Source organism: Vicugna pacos, chromosome 11 (assembly GCF_048564905.1).
Source record: "Vicugna pacos chromosome 11, VicPac4, whole genome shotgun sequence".
Lineage (NCBI taxonomy): Eukaryota > Metazoa > Chordata > Mammalia > Artiodactyla > Camelidae > Vicugna > Vicugna pacos.
The window spans coordinates 19,438,366-19,466,278 of NC_132997.1; the positions used below are offsets into that span (position 1 = coordinate 19,438,366).

General features: G+C 37.1%; 1 pseudogene; it reads left to right on the top strand.

Moving 5' to 3' along the window:
* The first annotated feature begins 3,172 nt into the window (after positions 1-3,172).
* LOC140699884 (pleckstrin homology domain-containing family A member 3 pseudogene) lies at positions 3,173-14,727 on the top strand (annotated as a pseudogene).
* Positions 14,728-27,913: the final 13,186 nt, after the last annotated feature.

The following is a 27,913-nucleotide window of genomic DNA, read 5'->3' on the forward strand; positions in this document are numbered from 1 at the left end:
TCACTTTTCTTTTCACTTCAAAAACCAGACATTTTTAACTGGCAGAGGCAGTTCTATTACATGAAAAACAACAAAATACCTAGAAATAAACTTAATCAAGGAGGTTACCTATATCCTGAAAACTGAAATGACACAAAGAATTGGAAGACTTCTTGTGCTCTTGGATTTTAATAATCAATAATATCAAAATTGCCACACTGACCAAAGCAACCCACAGATCCAATGCAGCCCCATCAAAATATTGATGACATTCTTCACAGAACTAGAACAAACAATTCCAAAATTTGTAAGGAACCATAAAAGACACCGAAAAGCCAAAGCAATCTTTTCTAGGTCTGTCTTTTTTATTTTTCTCTCCACTTTCTTTTTTTTGTTTTCTTTTCTTATGGTTTGATGACTAAAGAAGTTCCTTTAACATTTGTTGTAAAGCTGGTTTGGTGGTGCTGAAATCTTTTAGCTTCTATTTATCTGTGACGCTTTGGATGGAAAGAGTATTCTCGGTTGTAAGCTTTCCCCTTTCATCACTTTAAATATATCGTGCCACTCCCTTCTGGCCTGTAGAGTTTCTGCTGAAAAATCAGCTGATAGCCTTATGGGAGTTCCCTTGTATGTTTTTTGTTGCTTTTCTACTGTTAATTTTAATATTTTCTCCTTATCCTTTATTTTGGTCAATTTGATGACCATGTGCCTTGGTATGTTCCTCTTTGGGTTGATCCTGTGTTGATCCTGAATATCAACAATTTTCTATGATTCAACATTATACAGTAGAGATTTAGACAATGATGAGAATATGACTCAATAACAAAAGTTACAGAAAGCAGCCATATCTACACTCATACATCTGCCTATGTATCTGTATATAGATATATTTCTATTATTAAATAAAGAGAATTAAATTCTGGGCTCAACTATAAGCTTCCTGGGGACAGGGCATCTTTATCTACTGACCACTGCATTCCCAACACGTGGCACAAAGCCCGGTGTGCAGAAGGTGTGCAATTGAATTTTCAATAAATGAAGATGCTATGAGATCAGCAAGATATACTAAAAGAAGGTAAAAGAAGGAAAAATGAAAACAGATATGAATGAATGAGAGAACTGAGAACTTAAGAAAGAAAGAAATCTAAGGGCTGGTTCCTTAAAAACAAACAAAACAAGCAGCTGCCTGATGAAACCAAGGGGAAAAGACAAGAGTATTAGTGGATACTGAACACATGCTAAGCACAGTCTGAAACATGTTTACACGCATTTTTTTTTCATTTACACCTCACGGCTCACACCACATACCAAGAAAAGCTCAGGATGGATTAACCACAATGTGTAAACTACACATATCATTGCAATGAACAGACCTTACTTAGGTGCTTGAACAAAACTGAATATCTGAACAAATGAAATGCCAAAACAAACAGATAAACACACTTATTGAACATCTGGAGAAATTTAAACACTGAATATTTGATATCAAGAAATGAATTAACACTTTTAGGTGAGAGAAGGGTCTGTTTCTTAGACCCTTTAAAATCCTTACCTTTTAGCTGTACACATTTCTAGATGAAATAAGATTTGAAGCAAAAGTCCAACAAATGGAACTGATTAAATAAACTCTAAAATAGTTAATCAACTGAGTTTTTATTTTATTTATTTTTTAAATGGAGGTACTGAGGATTGAACCGAGGACCTTTTGCATGCTAAGCATGTGCTCTACTACTGAGCTATTATCCCCCCAACTGAATTTTTAAACATAACATAGTGGAAAATTCATTAGCAACATGCTGTAAAATACTTAAATATATGTAAAGATGAAAAATAAAATTCAAAACAGTATAATGTTAATTTGCTTAGAAATACAATATGTATTAAAATATCATTTAAAATAAATGTATATAGTGAGAAAGCAAGAGTGAGAATACATACATTCAAAAAATTAAGAATTAAACCAAAAAATATGGATTTGATGGTTGGCCTTACAGGCGATTTTTACTTGCTTTCCACAGTTCCAAATTTTTCAGATTCCACCTAATTAGATGTACTATGGTCAAGAAAATAAAGTGAAATTCAAACTTTTAAAGGCCCCAGGTAGCCCCTTCCTCACCCCTTCTGCCATTACCCTAACTCTACACCCTCATTATTTTGTGCCTGAATTGTGTTAACATAGTTCAATCTTATTTCTCGTTTCTCTCTGTGCCCCAAAGCTGGAGGTGCTTTCTAAAGGAAATAATCACATCCCGAGTTTCAGTGGTCTCTTAGGCACTGGAGAAATGCAAAATTAAAAAAAAAAGATTCCTGTCATCAAAAATATAGAGGACATAGGTTAGAATTAAGCCGAGTCTGTAACGGAGAAGTGCTAACATCAGTAGCTTGAACTGAGTTCCCCAGGCGGAGGAGGGGGGCCTGGAGGGAGCCCTCCTGGAGTCCAGGGTCCCGAATGCCCGCTCAGGGCCAGCCTGACAATTCATATATATTGGATATTTTATCTCTAGTTTCCTACATACCAAGGTAATAAAAACAACTTACTGGCCTTATTTTTAAGTGGTGAAAATTCAACAGTATATATTTATATAAATTCAATATATTTAAATTAGTATTTAATATATTTAAATTACTGTTTAAATAGATTAAATTTATATAAATATATAAATACACTTATATTGGTATGTTTAAACTAGCATATATTAGTATACATTATATATGTGTTAGTTTTATATATTTTAATATAGCTTTATATATTATATATATTAGTATATATATGTATAAATTACACATATATTTAAATTAGCAATTCATAAAACAAAACAAGTTCAACTATATGAATAATAGTTTTTTTAATTTACTTTTTTCTTATATAAAATTAAGAGCTAAAAAATGCCAATGTCAGTATTAACTAAAACCACTCACTATGGGTTAAAGCAGAAGGGAAAACAAAATTTACAAATGGAAAGTTTTGACAAAGAAGCGTATGTGAACACACCCAGAGTAAATTACCTGAGGGTGAGAAGGCCTTCTATACCCAGGGCTTTACATCTTGGGATGTCTGCCAAAGCCTTAGACAGAAGCAGAATGGGGACAGCACACCAATGTCAACTTGTCATCCTCTGAATAAACTTAAACAGGAAACTACTTGAAGGAAAAAGTTTTAAGGAATCACTGTTGCCCATAAGCACATGAAGAGATGCTCAACATCATCAGACATCACACGGGGAAATGCAAATCAAACCCGTAAGGATGTAACTGCACAGCCACTAGGGCGGCGCTAATCCAAAGGACAGATAGTAACCACTGTTAACAAGGACGTGGAGCAACTAAACTCATCCACTGCTGGTGGGAATGCAAAATGGGGCAGATAGTGTGGAAAACAGGCAGCTCCTCTAAAAGCTAAACAGAGTTACAATACAAGCCAGTAATTCCACTCCTAGGTATATAACTAGGAGAAGTCAAAGATTATGTTCATACAAAAACTTGTTCTGTGAATATTCAAAGGAGTTATTCATAACAGTTAAAGCAGAAACAATCCAAACATCTACCAACCGATGAGTGGATAAATAGAATGTGAAGTATCTCTGCACTGGAATATTATTCAGCCACAAAAGGGAATGAAATATGAATACATGTTACAGCACGGATGAATCTTAAACACATTATACTATGTGAAAGAAGCCAGACATAAAACAAAGGGCCACATATTACATGACTCCTTTTATATGAAATTTTTTGAATATGCAAATATGCAAATTCTTTTATATGAAAAATTTAGAATACAGACAAAGCAAATTAGCTGACAGCAGCTGGGGACATGGAGAATGAGATGTGACTGTTAATGGGCACAGAGTTTCCTTCTCCAGATGATGAAAATACTCTGGAATTAGTGATGATGGGTGTACAACTTTGTAGTTATACTAAAAACCACTGAACTGAACAATTTAAAAGAATACATATTGTGGTATGTGAATTATATCTCAAAAAGGCTGTTGGAAAAAAATCAACATTATTTCAATTTCATTCCTTTTAGTAAGATAAATATTCTATTATATTGTAGAGATTCTGATAACCATGCAGCTATATACATATATATATATATAATTTATTTATTATAAAGTTAAGGTAAAAGATACCTTTTTTTACTGTTGGCAGCCATTCTTTTGTTGCAGGTGTTAAAAAAAAAACAGGATAAAAAATATCAAGGGCAACTGGCCACTGGTATCTGCAAACCATAATATTAGATCTTTCTCATAGGCTATTTCTTCCCTACCCTGGATTTAATCACTATAATTAAACTATTTTGAGATAACAAAGGGATGATGATTTATTGTGCATTCTCTGCTGATGTGTGATACCTTAAAGACCTTCACACCATGTAGTTAATGAACATCTGACTGCTTCCTCAGATCATCACTGTAGAATGACTTTTAGGAAATCCTTGGGAGCTCCTGGAAGGGTATTACCTGCATTTTATATTTCCCAAAGTGCCTAGCACAACACTGGATATGCTTAAGATATTCACTTGAAATTGTTGACTGAAAATCAAACTACAAAGTAAAAAGTGTAAGTAGACGTCTCACTTGCCCTCCCTTCTGGTGGCCTAACACCTCACTCATGACACGAGGAACGTGGTAACAGCCAAGCTTCCATTTCACAGTCTTCACTTGGACCAGAGTCTACCAGGTACCCGGCACTGCCACAGACACCAGGCCCCCTGCCTCTAAGGGGTGCTGACCACTATCCTTTTTTTTTCAGGTTCCACATATAAATGGTGTCATATTGTATTTTTGTTTCTCTCTCTGGCTTACTTCACTTAGACTGACAATCTCCATGTTCATCCATGTTGCTGCACATGGCATTATTTTATTTTTTTCACTGAGTATTATTCCATTGTATAAATATACCATGGCTTCTTTATCCAGTCATCTGTCGATGGACATGTAGGTTGTTTCCATGTTTTGGCTACTGTAAATAGTGTTCCTATGAACGTTGGGGTGCATGTATCTTTTCAAATTAGTACCTTTGGTTTTTTGGAATATAACCAGGAATGGAATTGCTGGGTCATAGGGTAGTTCTATTTTTAGCTTTTTGAGAAACCTGCATACTGATTTCCACAGTATCTGTACCAATTTACATTCCCACCAACAGTGTACAAGGGTTCCCTTTTTTCCACGTCCTGGCCAACATTTGCTGAGTTTTTTTTTTTTCTGGTAATAGCCATTCTGACAGGTGTGAGGTGGTATCTCATTGTAGTTTTGACTTGCATTTACCTGATTATCAGCAAAGTTTAGCAACTTTTCATGTGCCTGTTGACCACTTGCATTTCCTCTTTGGAAAAATGTCTGTTCAGGATCTGCCTATTTTTTAATCAGGTTGTTTTGTTTAATGTTGAGTTGTTGTGCTGATCATATATTTTGGATATTAACCCCTTATCTGTCATATCACTTGCAAATATTTTCTCCTGAAGGGAACTTCTTGAGGAGTATTGCTAACAGGTTGTGTGATTGACTAAATAGGCTTTCCCCAAAGTGATCATTTTGGTGAAACAACTAGTTTAGATGTCTGATCTGTTTCCTAGAGAACTGATGGAACAGATCACTGGTTTATGTTCACTAATAATAGCAATTACATTTATTCAGCCCTTCCTAGTGACTAACTCTGCACTGAGCAGGTTTATGTACATTTTACAGTTCATTCTTTATCACAGTCCTGTGATTTATGCATTATGCCCATTTTACAGATGTGTCAACAGACACTGTGGGAGGTGAGCACTAGCTTAAGGCCTCACTGGTAATAAGTGGCAAAGCCAAGAATGGAGCACAGGTCTGTCTGATCCCGGAGCTCCTGCCCATCATGTTGCACAGGACTGTTTGTTACTGCATGGTCCCTGATCTAGACAACAATGAGGATGAAAGCATCTGACATGTAGAACTTTTCAATGTATTTTAATTCCTGTTTATTGAGTCCCTTCTATGTGCCAGGCACTGTGCTAAGTACATAGTACAGAGTGAGTCTTACAAAGATGAATGAAACATGCTCTCTGTCCTCAAGGACCAAGGAAGGGACACATTGCCAATGGCTGCACCATGAATTTCACTAAAGCAGTGGTTTTCAAACCACAGTGCCTCTCATGGTCCCTGGGAATATGTTTTAGAAGAGTCACTTGCCTCTTCACTAGGGACCTGGTTCTGAAGGTCTGAGTTGTACCCAGTCAAATGACATCATTGACAAGACCCCTCATAGAAGACCCCAGGTGATCCTGATACAGGTGATCCCTGGGACACATTTTGAGAAACACTGAATTGGGTTAGTGTACTGAGATGAGCACAGGATATTGTCACAGCAGTTCAGAGGAAGAACAAATAGAACAAGATGTAGGACCAGGAAGGAGTTTTCAAGATGCATCTTGAATGACAGATGGTCCTTTATGCTGAGGGGTCTCATCTGATTCTCCCAAGGACCTGAGGAGGCAAGTAGGACATGAGTTGTGCTTTCCCTCTTTCTCATGTTCTGGATGTGATTATCCCCATTATGAAAGGGGAAAACTGAGGCTCTGAGAGGCAGAATTGAAAATAAAAGGCTTTCCATCTAGACACATCCTTTATGCCCTCTCACTGCCCCTCTGGTGACCATGTGGTGATGCTCACCCCTGGGGGATGGGTAGCCCCAAGCCAGTCTCAGGGCAAGTTACAGGTTGCATCAGAATCAACCATCACCACCTTAGGTTTTCATTTTGGGCTTATGATTTGACAACAGAGGCCTCATAGTACAGACAGCCTGTCTTCCCCTACCCATTTTTAATTTTTCTAGACTTCATTTTATGATTTATTGCTGCTCTGGGGGCTTAACAGCGAATCCTTTTACAGTTTCATCTTTCCTTTCCTTATGTTTGTTGCAAATAACAATGAAATGTTTAGCTACCGCAGTGCAAAATAAATCAAGGCTGTTCCATATTCACAGGCTCGCAGTGGCACCCAGATTGCCCCTGGATGAGATTAACTTTGTGCACATGTCACTCTTGTGTGGGTAATTTCTCCACCTCTACTCCATCTCTCCCCCTCCTGTCTTGGTGGGGGGATGTTGTGATCTCCCATTGATTGACCGCCCTGCAAGTGAACGCTGGCATGCGATGTGTGTAACTCACTGGGACTCACACACTCTGTGTTTATGAAAATAAATAATAATTTGCTATCATTATTTACTGCCATCATTATCTGATTCTATCTGTGTCATGGGTCTTCAGTGATGGGATCAAAACGCAATCCACAGGAACTTCGGGCACTACCCTCAGCAAAAAGCTTCTGTGTTTTGACATGTTTCACCTTTTGGGGGGGACAGCTGTGGATGTCCCTGGCCTGTTCTTTGGCTGATCTTTGCGAGACAGTGTTAGCTGTGTTCAGGGTGAGGCAAAGGAACTACTTCAGCTGGAATAAGAGTAAGAACACAGACACTTATTGAGCATGTACTGTGTTCCAGGGATGCTCTAAATACTGGCTGATTTAATCTTTGAGATAACCCTATCCTGTAGGGACTGAAATAAACCTTGTTTTCCAAAGCCAGGGATGTTAAACAACCTGTCTGAGGGTCAGACACAAGCATGCAGTAGTGCTTGGACTGGAATTCATGTCTTAAGGATTCCAAAATCCATACTGCTATCCTGCCTCTTGTACTAAATGTAATGCTTAATATATTTATCTGAATATTCAGCATAAACTAAAATATAAGTAAACAGGGACTAGAGAGGAAATTGTGAAGGAGATAGTAGAAGATTCTGGAACCTTGGGCACAGGCGAGGTTTTTGTTTTCTTTTGGAGGAAGATGGAGCTGAAAGGATGCATGGAACTAGATCATGGTTTACCAAACTTCCTGGATGATCATCAGAATCTGGGGCTATTTTTTTTTTTGAAGTATAGTCAATTTACAATGTTATGTTAATTTCTGGTGTATAGTAGTGATTCATTTATACATATATGTATATTCTTTTTCATATTCTTCCTTTTCATTATAGGCTATTACAAGGTACTGAATATTGTTCCCTGTGCTATACAGTAGGACCTTGTCATTTATCTCTTTTGTATATAATAGACAGTATCTTAAATCGTCCCTAGCTAACTGACTCAGAATCTGCTGGAGAAGGGCTGAGGGATCTACCCATGTTTCTCAGCTATATCCCGGCCAGCTCTGAAGACCAGCTGGGCTTGAGGACATTGGCATAAAGACCTTTAAGTTCCCCTCTGAAGAGGAGGTTCCCTGATTTGATTTTGTGAGTTCCTCATTTGCCTGCTTCCGTCCTTCTACCTCAAAGTTCTATACGGAATAGTCTGAGGGCAACAGTATTATCACAACATTTTATATTTGAATGAGTGATTGGGTTTGGAGTGTGCCTCTGCAAGCCAAGTAGGTTTAGGTTGGGTGTGAGTGGCTCTGCCCTTTATGACTCAAGTTCTTTCCCCCTCTTACTCCTGGTCACATCAGGGGGCAGCCCACCTAACAGCCAGCATGCCGTGGCAGTAACAGGAATGCAGATGTTAGTGAAATGTAAACCGGGTGCCCAGCCTTCTGCTCGGCACATTCAAGTGCCATCTTGTTGCAGCCTGATAGCAGTCCTATGGGGTGAGTACTGTTTTTATCCCCAATTTACAGATGAGGACATTCAATTCAGGAAGCTGAAGTTACTTGCCCAAGGGCTACAGCTACTAAGGGACAGTTTTTTTTTTTAACCAGTTTCGGTCAGACTCCAGAGTCTGTGAGCTTAATACCACGCCCCAGAGTCTCCAGGAAAGGGCTCAAGCAGTGACCCATCTTACCCATCATATGTAAAATGGAAATCATGGTACATACTTCCCACAAAGGCTGTGTGAATAAAATAGATCAGCCTTATGCCTTGCGATCAGCACATGTTCTTTCACATCTTGTCTTTCACCTAGACACCAGGAGTTTCAGGAAAATCTGATAAATATACTGAAAATCAAAGCAGTATTATGTTTGGGGACCAGCAATCCTTCCTGCTTTTCCCTCAATGTGTGTTTGCCCTGGCTCTTCAAAGCTGCCTTGGAGTCAGAGCATATTCACTGGCAATAAAATATTTTCTTTCATCTCAAAGCTTCCTTTGTTATGCTGTGCTTATCATATAGTAATTAGATCCAAGAAAAATGTAAATAGAAGCAGAATCCTAAATCTGGCTTGAGATCAAGCTCTGTTCGTCTCTTGCTCCCAACGTCTTTGGAAGGCATCCATGGCTTATGACATATGGTAGGAACTCGTAAATGACACTCAGTGACAGTGGGAAGCTGAGAAGTCCACTAGCATCAGAAGAAGAAGAGGGTCATGTTAGAGAAGGAAATCTGGATGTTTCCATTGCTCCGGGGCATTTTATCTTGAGGCCGCAGTCAGGAGGCTCAGGATTCTAGACTCTGACCCACTTTCTTTTCCTAACTTTGGTCAGTAAATGGTCTGAATTTCAGAGATGTGAGAAGGTTGTCCCGGCTAGGGCAGGCTGGTAACCTTCACCAGCCTTGGTGTCATTGTGTGAAACCTAATTCACACGAACCCAGGCAGATTTTTCTCAAAAGAGAAATTATTAGCATGATTTTCTCCACCTTTTTCTTTAAAGAGCTCTCTGTATACTTTCAGTAGATGGAAAAACCAGGCATAATTGGATGATTCAAGGGGAAAAGTTATCTCTATTTTCAGAATCCTTCAGATGGAATTATCTGAGCTATGAATGTCATGGGAAAGACGTTGTCCCCAGACCAGGTCCTGGCTCTGGATAATATGAGCTCACCATTGCAAGAGTGATGGGTGTGAGTTCCAGCCCTTGAAATTACTTGTGCACGTGTATGCATGTGCAGGTGTGCACGTGGCATGAAATACCAAGAAGTGCTTTGCTAAAGAAACCTGAGAATGTTAACACAGCCTGCAGCTGATCTATCGTATTTGTTCTTCAATTATACTTATTTAACTAGAGAGCAAAACTGTGGATTTAGGTCCCTAGTGCAACCAAGTTATGAGAAGAACTCGCTTGAAATCGCAAGAGGAATTCCAGGGCCTCTGCTCATTATATACAAAATTCTTGCAGAAAATCATTAACACAAATGGATTTGGAATAAGGTTAAGTAGAAAACACAATCACTTTGATTTTAGGACATTGCAAACCAGGCTTCAACTGATGCATTGATTTTTAAATATCTGTCCTTACCAGAGAAAAAGATTTTAAGTATTTTCTTAGAGATTAGTGTATAGAAGAACATACTTTCTTTTCTTTGGTGCATAAAAATAAGAAATTGGTTGGAGGAAAATATTTTGTAAGGGTAGTTTTATGTTAAAGGAGATTGTTATCAACTTGAGAAATGTTTAATTCTCTGGTGTCCTTAGAATGACTGAGCCATGAGGAAAGTATTTCTACATGAAAGGTGTTAGATGTGTATAGGTTTGTGTGGAGATGAGTGGATCACACTCATAATTTGTTGATACAATGAGATGATTGAGCTCCTGTTCTTTACCAGAAAAACATGTTAAAAGCAGTGGTGAAGAACAAACACACACATACGTGCTCTCAAATGTTTCTTGCTCAAGAATATATGGGAAATCCTAGCTTAATTGTATTTCAACAAATATATTTACTTTGGGGTTTCTTGGACTTCTCATGTACTAGTATATGATATCAAAGTCCAAGAAAGTTGCATGACATGCAGAAAGAAAAATACCATATGATATTACTCATAGGTGGAATTAAAAAAAAAAAGAAGACAAATGAACTTAAATATAAAACAGAAACAGATTCACTGGCATAGAATACAAACTTGTGGTTGCCAGTGGGAGAGGAGTGGGAAGGGATAGACTGGAAGTTCAAGAGTTGTAGATACTGACAGGTATATATAGAATAGATAAACAAGTTTATACTGTATAGCACAGGCAAATATATTCTAGATCTTGTAGTAGCTCATGGTGAAAAAGAATATGAAAATTAATATACATATATATGCATGTATGACTGAAAAATGGTGCTGAACACCACAAATTGACACATTGTAAACTGCCTATAACTCAATAAAAAAATTTTTAAATAATGTAAAGCAAAAATAAAAAAGGTGAGAGACGGAAGCAGGACACTGTAGATACATTTTCGTTCTTTTTAGGATGTGTTAGACCTTATATGACTATAAGTTTAAAACAAACAAATAGAATAATGAATTAATATATTTGAAAAATATGGTCACCACAAATCCAAAGCATACAATAGACTCACAAAAACCAAACATACCAGGATAATGAAAAAGAAAATTATCAAACCACAAAAAGAAAAAGAAAGGAACAAAGAAGAAATACCAAATCAGCTGCAAAACTAAGTTCAAAATGTCAAGAAACAGCTATCAATAATTACCATCAATGTCAATGGACTAAATGCACTCCAATCAAAAGACATATTGTGGCAGGTTAGATAACAAAATAAGAGCTTACAGTATGCTGCATAGAAAAGACCCACTTTAGGGTCAAGGACACACAAAGATTGACAATGAGAGGATAGAAAATGATATTTCTTGCAAATGGAAATGACGAGAAAGCAGGAGTAGCAATACTGATTTCAGACAAAATAGAGTTTAAAACAAAGGCCATAAAGAAAGATAAAGTAGGAAACATTATAATGATTAAAGGAGCAATAAAGATGAGAATATTACACTCTCTAACATATACTCACCTGATATAGGAACACCTAAATACATAAAGCAAATACTAACAGCCATAAAAAATACATTGATGGAAACACAATCACAGTAGGAGACTTTAACACCCCATTAACATCATTGGACAGATCTTCTAGACAGAAAATCAATAAGGCAAAGGAGATGCTAAATGACACAATAAAACAGCTGGACTTGGCTGATAATTTTAGATATTATATCCCCTCAAAAGAGAATATATATTCTTTTCAAGGGTGCATGGAACATTCTCTTGGATAGACCACATACTCAGGCACAAAACTTCCGTCAACAAATGTAAGGGGACAGACATTATTTCAAATATCTTTTCTGACCATGGTATCATGAAATTAGAAATCAATGACAGAAAAACAAATGAGAAAAAATGACTGTATGGAGACTAAACAACATGCTACTAAAATACCAATGAGTCAAAGATGAAATCAAGGAAGAAACTTAAAAAAATACTTTGAAACACAACCACACAAAATCTATGGGATGCAGCAAAAGCAGTCCTAAGAGGGCACTTCCTCAAAAAACAAAAACAATCTCAAGTAAATGCCTAACCTACCGTCTAAATGAGCAAGAAAAGGAAGAACAAACAAAACCTAAAGTCAGCAAGTGGACAGAATTAATAAAAATCAGGAAGGAAATAAATAAAATAGAGTTTAAAAGAACAATGGAAAACATCAATCAATCCAAAAGCTGATTTTATGAAAGAGTAAATTAAAAAAATCAACAAATCACTGGACAGTCTTACCCAGAAAAGAACAGAGGAGAAATAATTAAACAAAATTTTAAAAATGAAGAAATTACAACCAACACAAGAGAAAGAAAGAGAGAAAGAGAGAAAGAGAGAAAGAAAGAAAGAAAGAAAGAAAGAAAGAAAGAGAGAGAGAGAAAGAAAAAGAAAGAGGGAGGGAGGAAGGAAGGAAGGAAGGAAGATACTATGGACAACTATATGGCAACAAATTTTACTACCTAGAAGAAATGGACAAGTTTCTATAAACAGACAGCTCACCAAAACTGAATCAAGAGGAACAGACCAATCACTAGATGTGAAATAGAATCAACAATGAAAACTTTCAGCAAACAAAAGTCTAGGACTAGATGGCTTCACTGGGGAATATTATCAAACATACAAAGAAGAATGTATACCAACTTTTCTCAAACTCTTTCCAAATACTGAAGAGGCCGGAATACTCCAAAACTCCTTCTATGAACTCACCATCACCCTGATACAAAACCCAGACAAAGAAACTACCAAGAAAGAAAATTACAAGCCAGTATCATTGATGGACAGAGATACAGAAAGCTTCAAAAAAAAATTAGCAAACAGAGTCCAACAGCACACAGGAAAGATCACACAGTAAGGTCAAGGTGGTTTCATCCAAGGGACACAATGATGGTTCAACATACAAAATCAACGTGGTACACTACATCAGCAAGACAGGACAAAAATCACACGATTATCTCAATAGATGCAGTAAAAGCATTTGATAAAATTCAGCATCTATACATGATAAAAGCTCTTATCAACATGAGTACTGATGGAATATAACTTAAAAGAATAAAATCTAATTATGACAAACCCACTGCCGACATACTACTCAATGGTGAAAAACTGAAAGCCTTCCAGTAAAATCTGGAGCATGACAAGGATGCCCATTCTCACCACTTCTATTCAACATAGTATTGGATGTCCTGGCCACAATAATCAGGCAAGAAAAAGAAATAAAAGGGATCTAATCTGAGAGAGAAGAGCTCATATTATCACTATATAAGGATGCCATGATACTGTACACAGAAAATCATAAAGGCTTCACACAAAAATTTTTAAAGCTAATAAAACAATCCAGCAAGGTAACATGATACAGGATTAACACACACAGAGCGGAAGCGCGAGTGGGAGGGGCCGCGGTCGCAGTTTCCCCGCTGCCGCCGCCGCCGCCAGGGCTCGCCCGGGGCCGTCTGAGCCCACGCCTCGCGGCCCCCGAGCCCCCCGCGGCGGCCGTGCTCCCGGCCTCTGAGGGCCGCCGCGTCCCGGCGGCGCGCGCGGGCTGGGGGCGGCCCGGGAGCGGCTGCCCAGGCTCCGCGCTTCCCTCATCGCCGCGGCCGGCGCTGGGCCGGGAGGATGCGCGGCGCCGGGCTCTGGAGCACGGAGGGGTTTCTGTACAAGTGGGCCATCTCACAGGTTGGCAGCCTCGTTGGTTTGTTTTAGATGGAATCCTGTCCTGCTCTGATTCACCAAGTGATGTTTGCAAAGGGAGCAAAGGAAGTACGAAGATGGCAGTTTGTGAAATTCAAGTCCATTCAGCAGACAACACAGGAATGGAATCATCATTCCCGGAGAGCAGCATCTCTATATGAAGGCAGTAAATGCAGCCGAAAGACAAAGGTGGCTGCTTGCTCTGGGAAGCTCCAAAGCCTGTTTGACTGATACTAGGACTGAAAAAGAAAAATAAATGAGTGAAACCAGTGAATCTCTGAAAACCAAAATGTCTAAACTTCACCTCTCCTGTGACTTCCTAATGCAAGTTCACACAATCCAAGAATTTGTTCACCATGATGAGAATTGTTCATCTCCCAGCATAGAGAACATGAATGAAGCCTCTTCTCTACTTAGTGCCACATGTAATACATTGATCACAATGCTTGAGGAATGTGTGAAGATAGCAAGCACCAAGTTTAAACCTGAGATGTTTCAGCTGTCTCATCAGGATCCCTTAGTTTCTCCTGTGTCACCTTCTCCTGTTCAAATGATGAAGCATTCTGTCAGCCACCTTGGTTTTTGCAGTTCAGAGAGGAGTGGCCACTCTATAAAAGAACCAGTGCCTACACTTCGACTCTCCCAGTGATGTCGAAGAACCTACCCAGATACAGACTCTTGTAATGATGTTCCTCTTGAAGACCCAGATAGACCTGTTCACTGTTCAGGAAATACACTTAATGGAGATTTGGCATCAGCAACCATTCCTGAAGAAAACAGATTTATGGCCAGAAAAAAAAAAAATCTGAATCGGAAGATCCTCTTCCATCCTCATCCTGAGGAAACAGAAGTGTCCAACTTCCTCTAGGCATTGCTAGGCAAAAGCTGCTGTAATTAAACTATATTATGGGGAGTAGTATTTTCCTTCGGATTTCTCAGGACTTTATGCAATATTGTAAAACAAACAAACAAAACAACCCACATACCTCTGAAGTGTATTTTATCTTTATATAGTTTATCTGCAAGAGTATTTTCCTAATAACTCCACAGTATGAATGTGCATCTTTTTTTTTAAAAACAAATGATGGTGTAACATTTTAACATCCATAAGGACAAATGTAGATGTTTTTCTAAAAAACTGTGAGGGACTGACAGTTTAGTCAGTGTGTATTGTAGCTTATAACATGAAATCTTATAAACCTAAGGTTTCAGTTTGACAGAAGTGTGATATACGTAACGTGTGCCATGGACCAAACGGTCACTTTACCCCAGCTGAAAATGAGTTTTGGTCTCAGCTTGAAGATGATTGTATTATATTCCTTTAAGCAAAAAGGAAACAGTTAATATTCAAAGTATTTTTATCCCAAATATCATGACATTGAGGATTTTTTAAAAACCAGACTGCATTGTCTTTCATATATGAAGTTGACACTACTGATTTATCAATACCAAATGTTGGGCTAAAATATTTAATTTTTATTTACTTATTTTTCTGTTGCATCAAAAAGATGATTGCTTCCTAACTTTTACGACCTGTCAAATTTAAGATATGTATACATTGCTATTTACAATGTTCTAGAAAAGAGGTTAATGTTCTAGTGACCTTGCTCACTTCTGCCAGAGGACTAAATGACTTGCAATGGAAAAAAAAAAGATTAACATACAGAAATCAGTTGCATTTGTTTACAGTAACAATAAAATATCAGAAAAAAGGTAAAGAAACAAATCTCCTTTAAAATCACATCCAATAAAATACAATACTTAGGAATAATTTGACCAAGGAGATGAAAGACTTACACATGGAGAGCTACAAAACATTGATTAAAGAAATTAAAGATGACTTTAAAAATAAGAAGATATCCCATGCTCTTGAATTGGAAAACTTAATATTGTTAAAATGACCCTACAAAGCAATCTACAGATTTAATGCCAACTGTATTAAACTACCCAGGACATTTTTCACAGAACTGGAACAAATAATCCTCAAATTTAATTCTAATCACAAAAGAACTAGAATTGTCAAAGAAATACTGAAGAAAAAGAAGAAAGCTGGATGAATAAACCTCCCAGACTTCAGACAATACTACAGAGGTACAGTAATCAAAACTGTAGTATTGGCACAGAAGCAGACATATGGATCAATGGAACTGAATAGACATCCCAGAAATAAAGCCACAAACCTTCAATCAATTAATCTTTGACAAAGGAGACCAGAATATCCAATGGAGAAAAGACCATCTCTTCAGCAAGTGGTGTTGTGAAAACTGGACAGCGACATGTATATTAATTTAGAACATTCTCTCACACCATACACAAAAATAAAATCAAAATGGCTTAAAGACTAAAACATAAGGCAAGACATGGTAAACCTCCTTGAAGAAAACATAGGTGAAGCAGTTTCTGACATAAATCTTAGCAGTGTTCTCCAAGGGCAATCTACCAGGCAATAGAAATAAAAGCAAAAAACCCACAAATGGGACCTAATTAATCTTATATGCTTTTGCACAGGAAAGGAAACCATAAGCATAACAAAAAGGCAACCTATGCAATGGGAGAAAATATTTGCAAATGATGGCCTAACTTCCAGAATATATAAACAGCACATACAGCTGAATAACAGAAAAACAAGCAACCCTTATCAAAAATGGACCAGAGACCTAAAGAAGCAATTTTACAATGAAAACAGCCAAATGGCCAGTAGGCAAATGAAAAATGTTTAATATCCCTAATTATTAGAGAAATGAAAATCATAATTACAATGAAGTATCACCTCACACCAGTCAGAATGGTCATCATTTAAAAGTCCACAAATAGGGGGTAGAGGGTAGGAAGGGATAGACGGGATTTCAAAATGTAGAATAGATAAACAAGATTATACTGTATAGCACAGGGAAATACACACAAGATCTTATGGTAACTCTCAGAGAAAAAAATGTGACAATGAATATATATATGTTCATGTATAACTGAAAAATTGTGCCCGACACTGGAATTTGAACAACATTTTAAAATGATTGTAAATCAATAAAAAATGCTAAAAAAAAAAAGTCCACAAATGATAAATACCAAATTGGGTGTAAAGAAAAATGGAATTCTCCTATACTGTTGACAGGAAAGTAGTTTGGTGTAACCATTATAGAAAACAATGTGGATATTCTTCAAAAAACTAAAAATAGACTTAACCATATGATCCGGCAATTCCACTCCTGGGCTTATTTCTGAAGGGGATTTTATTTTGAAAAGATACATGCACCCCAATATTCACAGCAGCAGAATTTACAATAGCCAAGACATTGAAATGACCTAAATGTCTATTGACAGGTGACTGGATAAAGAAGTTGTGGTATATTTATACATTGGAATAGTACTCAGCCATAAAAAGAATATAATAATGTCATTTGCAGCACCATGAATGGGCCTGGAGATTGTCATTTGAAATGAAGTAATCCAAAAAGACAAAGAAAAATACCACTCATATGTGACATCTAAAGAAAAAAATAAGGACACAAATGAACATATTCACAAAACAAGCAATTTCAGAGACAGACAACACTACCTTATGGTTACCATGGGGCAAAGAGGGTGGAAAGGGACAAAGTGGAATCCAAATTTTTAGACACTACTATATATAAAATGGATAAACAATGAGTTTCTTCCTTATAGCACAGGGTACTATATTCTATGTCTTGTAGAAACCTATAATGAAAAACAATATGAAATCAACAACAACCACACACACAAAACTCCATACCTAATAGGATAATTTATACCTGAATATAATAACCATATAGCAGAATTTAGAACAAGAATACTACTATCACAATAGTTGCAGGTAAAGAATAGGACAACATTCAACATCTAATCATAGTGTAACCCTATACACTGGGAACAGACGGGAACTTCCATAGTTTGATTAAAAAAAAAAAGAAAGAAAAGAAAGAAAGAGAAAGCCTGCAGCTAATAACGGCACAGTTAATGGTAAAAAACTTCCTACCCTTTAAGATCCAGAACTGGATAAGGATGCTTTTCTTTCCAGGCTCATTCAGGGGTCCTTGGGTTAGGGTCAGGGAGAGAGAAGAGGACTGATTAAAGGGATGCCTGGAGCGACTTTGGCTGGGAAAGGGCAGGGAGACGGCCAATCACAGGCCCTGCTGACTCTCAGGCGGCACACAGCGCGCACAGGTGACGTCAGATAAGACGCAGGCAATCAGAATCCTTCCCGGGGGCCTAAACTGAAAGTGAAGTCAGGTCAGAGGCTGACACCGGTCACCTGGAGCCGCCATGGAAAATCCTGGGCTCAGGACGCTCCCGCAGAAGGAAGAGCTGTTTCATTTTTTTTTTTATATACATATATATATACAATGAGTGTGTATATGTCCATGTATGACTGAAAAATTGTACTGAACACTGGAATTTGACACAACACTGTAAAATGATTATGAATCAATAAAAATGTTAAAAAAAAAAAAAAAAAAGAAGGAAGAGCTGTTACCAACATGGTGTCCCTGTCTCCCGGCATCCTGCTGGGATCCTCTCACCTGGTCCTGCTTCCGGTGAGTTACCTTTCAGAAGACCTTTCAGCCTCCTGGCCTTTCTTGTTCGCATTGTCTTCTCAGTATATTGTTGGGTCTTTGTGATAGTCTGACATTGATTGGAAGATGTATTTTTACATTTTCTGTTACCGGGAGTTGGGAGGCCCATGAGTCCAGGGCTTGGCAGCTTTGGGCGCCTGCTGACCTGGGTCGGCGTGCTTCCCAGTGGCAGCTGCGCAGGGAGGCTGAGGCCGGGTCCCCGCTGACACAGAGCACAGCGCACAGCAACCTGGGCTGGACCGAGCCTGGCTGGGGAGACCACGCGGCCCCCTGGGTTCCAGGGCCCACCTGAGGCATCCAAGGTCAGTGTGCTTTTTGCACGTTTCCTTTAAGAGGTTTCATACTTTCAGTTGTTACGTTTAAGTCGCTAATCCATTTTGGGCTAATTGTTGTGTATGGTTTAAATAGGATTCAACTTTCTTTTCTTACACATGTGTATCCCCTTTATCCAATGAAATGTATTGAAGAGAATATTGGTTCCCCGTTGTGTGTTCATGATACCCTTGTCAAAATTAGTTGACTGTCTATTCATGGGCATATTTCTGAGCTTTCTGGTCTATTCTATGTGTCCCCTTGTTTGTTTTTACGCCAGTAAAATTGTGTTTTGATGATGATGGCATTTTTTTAATCATTTGAAATCAGGAGATATGTTTCTCCCATCTTTGTTTACTTGCTCAGAATTTCTTTAAGGATTTAGGGTCTTTTGTGGTTCTATATATGTGCAAGAGTATTGCAAGAGTATATATATACACACACACAAACACACACACACATATATATATATATATTCTATACAGGATCATTCCATTTACATAAAGACAGTTCCTTCCTATATGATTTCATTGCATTTTATTATTATGTTTTTTTCTAAAATGCTATAAATTTGACTTCCTGTATTGAATTGAAGTGGTGAGAGTGGACATCTTTGCCATCTACTAGACGTTAAAGGAAGAGGATGCAGTTTTCTCTTTGTTGGAAATGTAAAATTGGGCTTTCTTAAAGGTCCTTTATTTTGTTAAGGTAACTTCTCCTGTAACTATTTTATTGAGAATATTTATTATGATTTTTTAAAACTGATGTATATTTGGTTTAGAATTTTATGTTAGTTTCTGGTATACAGCAAAGGGATTCAATTACATATATATATTCTTTTTCAAATCTTTTCCATTGTAGGTTATTACAAGATATTTAACATTGTTCCCTGTGCTATACAGTAGGCCTTTTTGTTAATATATTTTATTTATAGTAGTGTGTATGTATCAATCCCCAAATTCCAGTTTATCCCTCCCCCCACCCTTTTCCCCTTTGGTAACCATTGTATTTTTCTGTGTCTGTGATTTTAATTCTAGTTTGTAAACAAGTGCATTTTTCTGATTTTTTTACATAGCACCAATCATGTGGTGATATAACATTTGTCTTTCTCTGTCACTGACTTCATTTAATATAATAATCTCTAGGTCCATTTGTGTTGCTGCAAAAGGCATGATCTCATTATTTTTACGACTGAGTAATATTCCATTATATATACAATATATATAAATATATATAATATATATAAATACCAAATATATATATATAAAAATACCAAAATACTACCAATTAATACCTTTTTGAAAATTTTAAAAAGTCAAAGAATGTGAAATATTGGCAAAAATGTGAATCAGTGAGAATTCTTTTACAGTGGTAATGGAAATATAAATTGATGCACTTTCTTGGAAAATTGTCTGGCAATGTTTCACCAACTTTTAAAAATCCATATTCTCTGACCCAGCATTTGGTCCCTAGGTGTATATACTAGTGCAGAGGTGACCAGGCTAACTACATAGCTGTTTTTATTTATAGCAGCAGCACCTAAACCCCTCGGATATTTTTTCAATAAAATGATTGCTGAGTAAATTATGATATCTTCTTTCTAAGAACATCTACTGAAGAGTGAAACTAATTACACTACATTTATTCACATTAAAAATAGATAACTCTTATTAATACAATTCTAAGGAAAACAAGGCATGGGAAAATACAAACAGCATGATTTCAATGTTCAAAGTTGTATATATATATATATATATGTGTGTGTATATATATAAAACTTATTTAGGGATAGCAAGGGGATGAAAAAGACAAACTTGAAGGTAGTGGTTGCCTCTGGGCCTGAGGGTGGGATGTAAGGAGCATACGGGACTCTTCCAAAGTACTAGTTATGTTCTGTTTCTTAAGTTGGAAATTGGGTACATGTTATATACATGTTATACATGCTCTGCTGTACATATACATATTTAATCACTGTATTTTAGAAGAAATAAAAATAGGCAACCATCCAAGAATCTGTTTGAATTAGAGTTGAAATTTAATCATTGGGACTTACTAATTTAAAATGTGGGACCACTCAGCCTTTTTTATTGTTTATGAAGAAATTACATAGCTTAGCAAATTCAAGAGTAAACACAATCAAGGACCATATGAAATTTAATTAAAAGAACAAGCTAAAGCTATGTTTAAGAAGACTTTAAATGTACGTTTGCAGATGAACAGTACTATATATAAAACCTTTTTGGGGAAAGAGTAACTTGGAAAACTGGCATGTTATCTGGTGAACAGGTAAAACAGATATTCTGAATAAGCAATAAATAAAAATAAATTAAATACTAGTACCAGAAAGCTGTTAAGTACTTAGAAAAATATAATCCATTAAATTAATAGATTATTGTTTTTACTAGTTCTGAGTTAAGTCAGGGAAACAGAAACCATATTTGTTAGTGTAATGGAAATCATTTTACACAGGTAATTAGGTTACCACATGTTAGAGCAAAAAGGGACTCTCAGGTAACTATTGGGAGCAGCCATCATCCCTAGGGCTAGAGGAATGACATGAAGAGGTTGGAGTTGTCCAGGAACCTAGCACGAGAGGGAGAGCGTTCTGTGGGGCTCAGACCCAGACGCATGTGGAGAGGATGCTGCCTATGAAAACAGTGCCCGAGGAGCTCAGAGAATGAGCCTCGCAGAGCTGAGACTGGGAGCTTTGAGGAGGTGGTACTGACTGGGCTGGTACTTTGGAGGGTGCTTTGATGCTGGGTTTGGGCCTGTAAAACCAAGCCGGGAACCGGAGCCACCTGCTGATTCGTGAGAAGTGTCTGGGGGCAGAGCTCACCAGAGCAGCAAACCCCCTAGTTTCCTGTCCCCTCCTCCAAGCCCTCACTTCCCTCCTCCTTGGTGAAACCTGTCAGGGAGCCAGATGGCAAAGGACAAAGGTAATTGGCTGACTCCCAACTCCAGCATCCCAAGCCTTAGGAGTTTGGGACTAAGAGGCAAAATCTTAATAACTTACTACTTATTTCATTCTTTTTTTCTTTTTTATTGAAGTGTAGTTGATTTACAATGTCGGGTAGTTTCTAGTGTACAGCATAGTGATTCAGTTATACACACACAAACATATATATGTTCTTTTTCATTAGAGGTTATACAAGTTATTGAATGTAGTTCCCTGTGCTCTATGGTAGGACTTTGTTGTTCATTTATTCTGTATATAGTTGTTTGTATCTGCTAATCCCAAACTCCCAATGGATCTGTCTTCCCTCCCTTTCCTCTTTGGTAACCGTAAGTTTGTTTTCTATGTCTGAGTCTCTTTCTATTTTTAATTCTTTAATTTACATTTTTATTTCCATTCTTCTAATGTGATCTTACCTGTCTCTCTTATGGTTCTCAAAGTTAATAATAAATGAAAGAAATGTATTGCTTGTGGAGATTTTATGCCACACTATGCCTTGTCTTCTCCTGGTTAACATTTCTTCGTGTTATCGTTACACTTTATTTAGTCCTTTCATTGTTGCTTTGTAGACAGCCTCACAGATGACCATACCCATTGCTAAAACTCAGAGAAGAAAAAGTCAGAACAGAGCACGGATGGAGGATTCTGACCAGTGTCTGGAGCAGTAGAAAGGCGTTGAGCTTGTTTGAGTAGCACATCTCACGTAGCCATAACATAACCCACATCCTCTTTGGTTTTAATAATAGTTACTTGTTAACTCAATTGTCCACGTGGTTTGCAGGTCATTCTTATTATACCTCTGCCACCTTTCTGTGCTACCTGTGGTCTTGGTTTCTGTATCTTAAAGCTTTGGCACAACATTGTAAAATGACTATAACTCAATACGAAAATGTTAAAAAAAAAACCTTTGAATGTATATATGTTGGAACTCATGGCTTCTGATAAGCCCTTATCAATTTTTCTAAGTAATTCATAATTTCACAAAAACATCTAAAGTTCTTGTGCAGTGTTCTAAAAGTTGCAACTTCACTGAGGTTTCTTTTTTCAAATTTTTTATTTAATTAACATTGGTCTGTAACATTATACAAGTTTCATGTATACTTCTAATTCTTGGTGCCCTACAGTGACCTCATCACCAAAAATACTTTCCATGTTTCACTATCCAGTTGTCCCACCGTTACCTATTTTGTCCTTCCCCTCTGGTAACCACTACTCTGCTCTCAGTAGCTACATGTTTCTTTTTAGTTGGTTCGGTTTATTCATATATTTTGCTTTTATGTTTGCTGGTTTGTTTTTTATATTCCACATATAAGTGAAATCATATAGTATTTGTTTTTCTGCACTGACTTATTTCACTTCACATAACACCCTCAGGGTGCATCCATGTTGTTGACAATGGTGAAATTTCATCTTTTTATGGCTGAGTAATACTGCATTGTGTATATATGTACCATATCTTCTATATCCATTCATATATTGATGGGCAATTAGGTTGCATCCATATCTTGGCTATTATAAGTAATGCTAGTGAACATAGGGGTGCATGTATCTTTTTGAATTAGTGTTTTTGTATTCTTAGGATAAATATCCAGAAGTAGAAAAGGTGAGTCATATGGTATTTCTACTCTTAATTTTTTGAAGAAGCTCCCTGCCATTTTCTGCATGAATTTACATTCTCAGAAACACTGTGTGAGGTTTCTCTTTTCTCCACATTCTTACCAACACTTGTTATTTCCTATTTATTTGATAATAGCCATTCCAATAGGAGTGAGGCAATTGTGGTTTTGATTTTCATTTCCCTAATAATTAGTGATGTTGAATGTATTTTCAAGAGTCCGTGGGCCACCGGTATCTCTTCTTTGGAAAAATGTCTCTTCAGGTCTTCTGCCCATTTGGATTGTTTGGTTTTTTATGTAGATTTGTATGAATTCTTTGTATATTTTGGGTACTAACCCTTTACTAGATATGTCATTTGCAAATTTATTCTGCAATATATATTCAGTAAGCTGCTTTTTGTTTTATTAATATTTTCCTTTATTGTGCAAAAGCTTTTGAGCTTGATGAAGTCCTATTCATTTATTTTTGCTTTTGTTTCCCTTGCTTGAGGAGACACAACCAAAAGAATATTGGTAATACCAATATTCAAAGCATAGTGCCTATACTTTGTTTTAGAAATTGTATGGTTTCAGGTCTTACATTCAAGTTTTTAACCCATTTTGAGTTGATTTTTGTGTATGGTGTGAGATAGATGTCTAGCTTCATTTTCTTTCTTTTTTTTTAAATCTGGCTGTCCAGTTTTTCCAACAGCATTTAATGAAGAGACTCTCCTTTCTCCACTGTGTGTTCTTTTCTCCTTTGTCAGAAATTAATTGCACATACATGTGTGAGTTTCTTGGTGGGCTCTCAATTCTGTTACATTGGTCTATGTTTCCAGTTTTTCTGCCAATACCATGCTGTTTTTATTACTATGGCCTTGAATACAGTTTAAAATCGGGGCATGTGAAGTAAATAACAGTGGTGTCTCTTTCAGTTGATGGGTGTTGCTCATTGCCATTTGATTGTGTGGAACATTTACTAAACTCCTTTATGTCAGTGAAAACATGCTGGGTCCAATACTTATTCCAGTTGCAGCATCGGTGCATTTCAGAATTATAAGACATTGGCAACTAGAGTGACAGAACTACTCCAGAAGCTCTGAAGGAGACTCTGAGGTTTCTAGGCCAGTCAGAGATGCCTGTAGTTACACTTTAAGTCATTATTAATGACACTTTTAGGGGCAGCCACTATGTGGCCAAGCCCCTGGCCAGTATTATGAAGATCCTTTGTAAGCTCCTGGGATAGTCATGCCTGCCCTTGGTAAGCATTATCACTTCATTCTAGAAGTATGAGTTTACTAAACCCATAGAAAATGCCAGGCTTCACTTTGAGTGCATTTATATATGTAGTGTGCTGGTGTACATTGTATAATATTTTCAATTTTATATAGATCACTTTGATACTCAAAGCATTATACCATTTTATTTGTAGATTTTTAACCAAAGAATTCATTTGTACAAGTCCTAAATGTTAAAGCAACTTTTTACTTTTTTAAAATATTATGGTTAAGGATGGACATATTTGAAGAATTTTAGAGCCATATGTGAAATGTTATGAGCATTTTTGTGGTAAGAAAGTTTTAATTTTATTGTAAGATGTTGTATCTGTCATCTTAAATACGGCTTTAATCAGTGAAGTAATAACTTTTTACAATCACTTTAGGAAAGTTGAATGTTTTTACTCACTTAGAAGAGTAGAGCTTGTAAATCATCTTTCATACTATGCCTTCCCAGTGTGTCTGCTGTCGCTCTGAAGTGGCAGCCACACCATCAGTTAAAGAGATACTTGTGTCCGCAGCTACAACACCCTCAGCCTGTAAAACTTACGTCAGATGCAGATGAAAGCCAAGACTTACACTGTCTGTGAGGCATGTTTGACTGTCCTTAACTCTAAACCAGGAGTTCTGCAGCAGCTCCCTGGCCTCGGGTCCTTTGGTTAGAACTTGTACAATTCCAGGTTAGACAAACTGGGACTCCTTGTTATTTACTATTGTTAATGTTTGATGTAACTCAAGCTTAGAGGAAATTTGCAAGCTGGGACTTGGAAACCCTACATTTGTTTTACCTGGACAACCAGTTGCCTAATTTTCCTGTTTTCCATTTTTTCTACCATTCCCTCTCTCCTGCCCCTCACATACAGACATGTATGTATGTGTGCTTCTATGTACATATGCAGGTGTGCATGACTTTTTTCCTGAACCAACTGCCAGCAAGTCAGAAATATCACAGTCCTTTACCCCAAATACTTTAGTGCATATGTTCTGAGAACGGGGATGTCCTTTGACATGTACACAGTATAATGATCAAATTGGACAAATTTGACATCGATCAGTACTATTATCTAATCCACAGCCCGCTTTTAGAAGTGTTCTTTATAGCTGTTTTTGCAGATCTAAGATCACACATCACGTTCAGTTGTCACGTCTCCTGAGGCCTCTTGAAACTGTAGCAGGTCCACAGTCTTTGTCTTTCTGACGGTGCCATCGGGGCATGCACACCGGCTTGTTTTGAACACACACGTCTCTTCTTCTGGGTTTGTCTGCTGAGCGATCCGTGTCCAGTCTGTTGGCTGACTTGTGTCTGAGGGCTGTCGGTCTCATTACTGCTAATGAGGATAAACACTTTGGTCACTTTGTCTGGGTGGTGTCTGCCTGTTCCTCCACTATGAAGTTATCTTTTTTCCATTTAGAATCAGTAAGTCATTTGTGTGGTGATTCTTTGAGGGTATCTAAATACCCTGTCCTCATCCTCCTTCACCCACTAGACTGAGCATCTGTTTAAACTTCTAACTTCCTTATTCCTCCTCTATTGGTTGAAGCTTGTCATTCTTGTTTCTTTAAAGCAAGTCTGGTATAGCTTTAATTCCATTTTTAGCTACTTTGGTCTTTAATGTATTATGAGAGGCTTTCATCAGTGTTAACTAATTAATTATATTTATAGCTTATAGGCAAGTTTAAGTTTATAGGAAAACCCAGTTTACCTTTCCTTGTAGACTCTCAGTGTCATCTTTAGAATTCCTGTAAACTTCTACAATTTATTTGCTTTCCTATGAGAAGTTCTGAGCTAATAGTAATGTTTATTTAACAATTTGTTTATTCTCAGAAATCAAAAGTTGTTCCCATGAAGAGCCATATGATTTGGAAAGGGAAACGGCTAGAAATAGTCCTATCCTATTTTCAGTAGGAAACAGTGTTTAGTAAGTGACACATTATGTCATGATTTATCACATGAATGTATTCAAAGAGCAGTATTAATTTTAAAAAATTAAGTTGAATTTATGTATGGACTTAGGTATAGAGCTCTATTGTTGAGTATCAAAATTCCTTAAGACCTTTCCTTTGGCTAGTTTGCTGATGGCTGTAATTCAGAACAGGCACAGTGATGGAAATATAAATAGAACGTTTTTGATTTTGTAGATAATATTTTTCATTTCTTTTCTTATAGTATAGGTGACGCATGATCCATTCTAGTGGCAGAAGTATGTGAGTATTTTATATATGTAACTTTGAAGGAAACATGTGGCAAAACATCTATTTTTAAGCAGGACAATGTTGCCTTCTGAAGTTAAGAAAAAGCAAATATCCAACACCGAGATCTGCTGTGATTTGTAATGTTTTACCTTTTTGATTGCATTGTTGACCATTAAAAAGATAAATATTTAGAAAATGGGAGAATATATATATATATATTTAGTGAAATATACTTGATTTACAATGTTGTATTTTTGATATACAGCATAATGATTCATTTATATGTGTGTGTGTCTATATATATAAATATATATATAATCCTTACCATATTCTTTTCCATTATACATTGCTACAAGATATTGAATATAGCTCCCTGTGCTATACAGAAGAAATGTATTGTTTATCTACATTATATATAGTACGTAGTGTGTGCAAACCTTGAGCTCCCAATATATCCCTTCTTTTACCCATAAATATGTCTGAATCTGTTTCTGTTTTGTAAATAATTTCATTTGTATCTTTTTTTAAGATTCTACACATAAGCTATATCCTATGATATTTTTCTTTCTCTTTCTGGCTAATGTCACTTCAACTGACAATCTCCAAGTCCGTCCATATTGCAGCAAAAGGCATTTTACTCTTTTTATGGCTGAGAAGTATTCCATTGTATAAATATACCACTAATTCTTTATCCATTCATCTGTCAAGGACATTTGGGTTGGTTCCATGTCTTGGCTGTTGTAAAGAGTGCTGCTATGAACATTGGGGTGCATGTATATAGTCAAATTAGAGTTCCCTCTGTATGTATGTCCAGGACTGGGATTGCTGGATCATGTGGTAAGACTATTTTTACTTTTGAGGAATCTCTGTACTATTTTCCACAATGGTTGCACCAAACTACATTCCCACCAACAGGGTAGGAGAGTTCCCTTTTCTCCACAGCCTCTCCAGCATGTATCATTTGTGGACTTTTGAATGATGGCCATTCTGACTGGTGTGAGTAGATACCTCATTGTAGTTTTGATTTGCATTTCTCTGATCATTAGCAATACTGAGTATTTTTTCATGTGCCTATTGGTCATTTGTGTGTCTTCATTGGAGAAT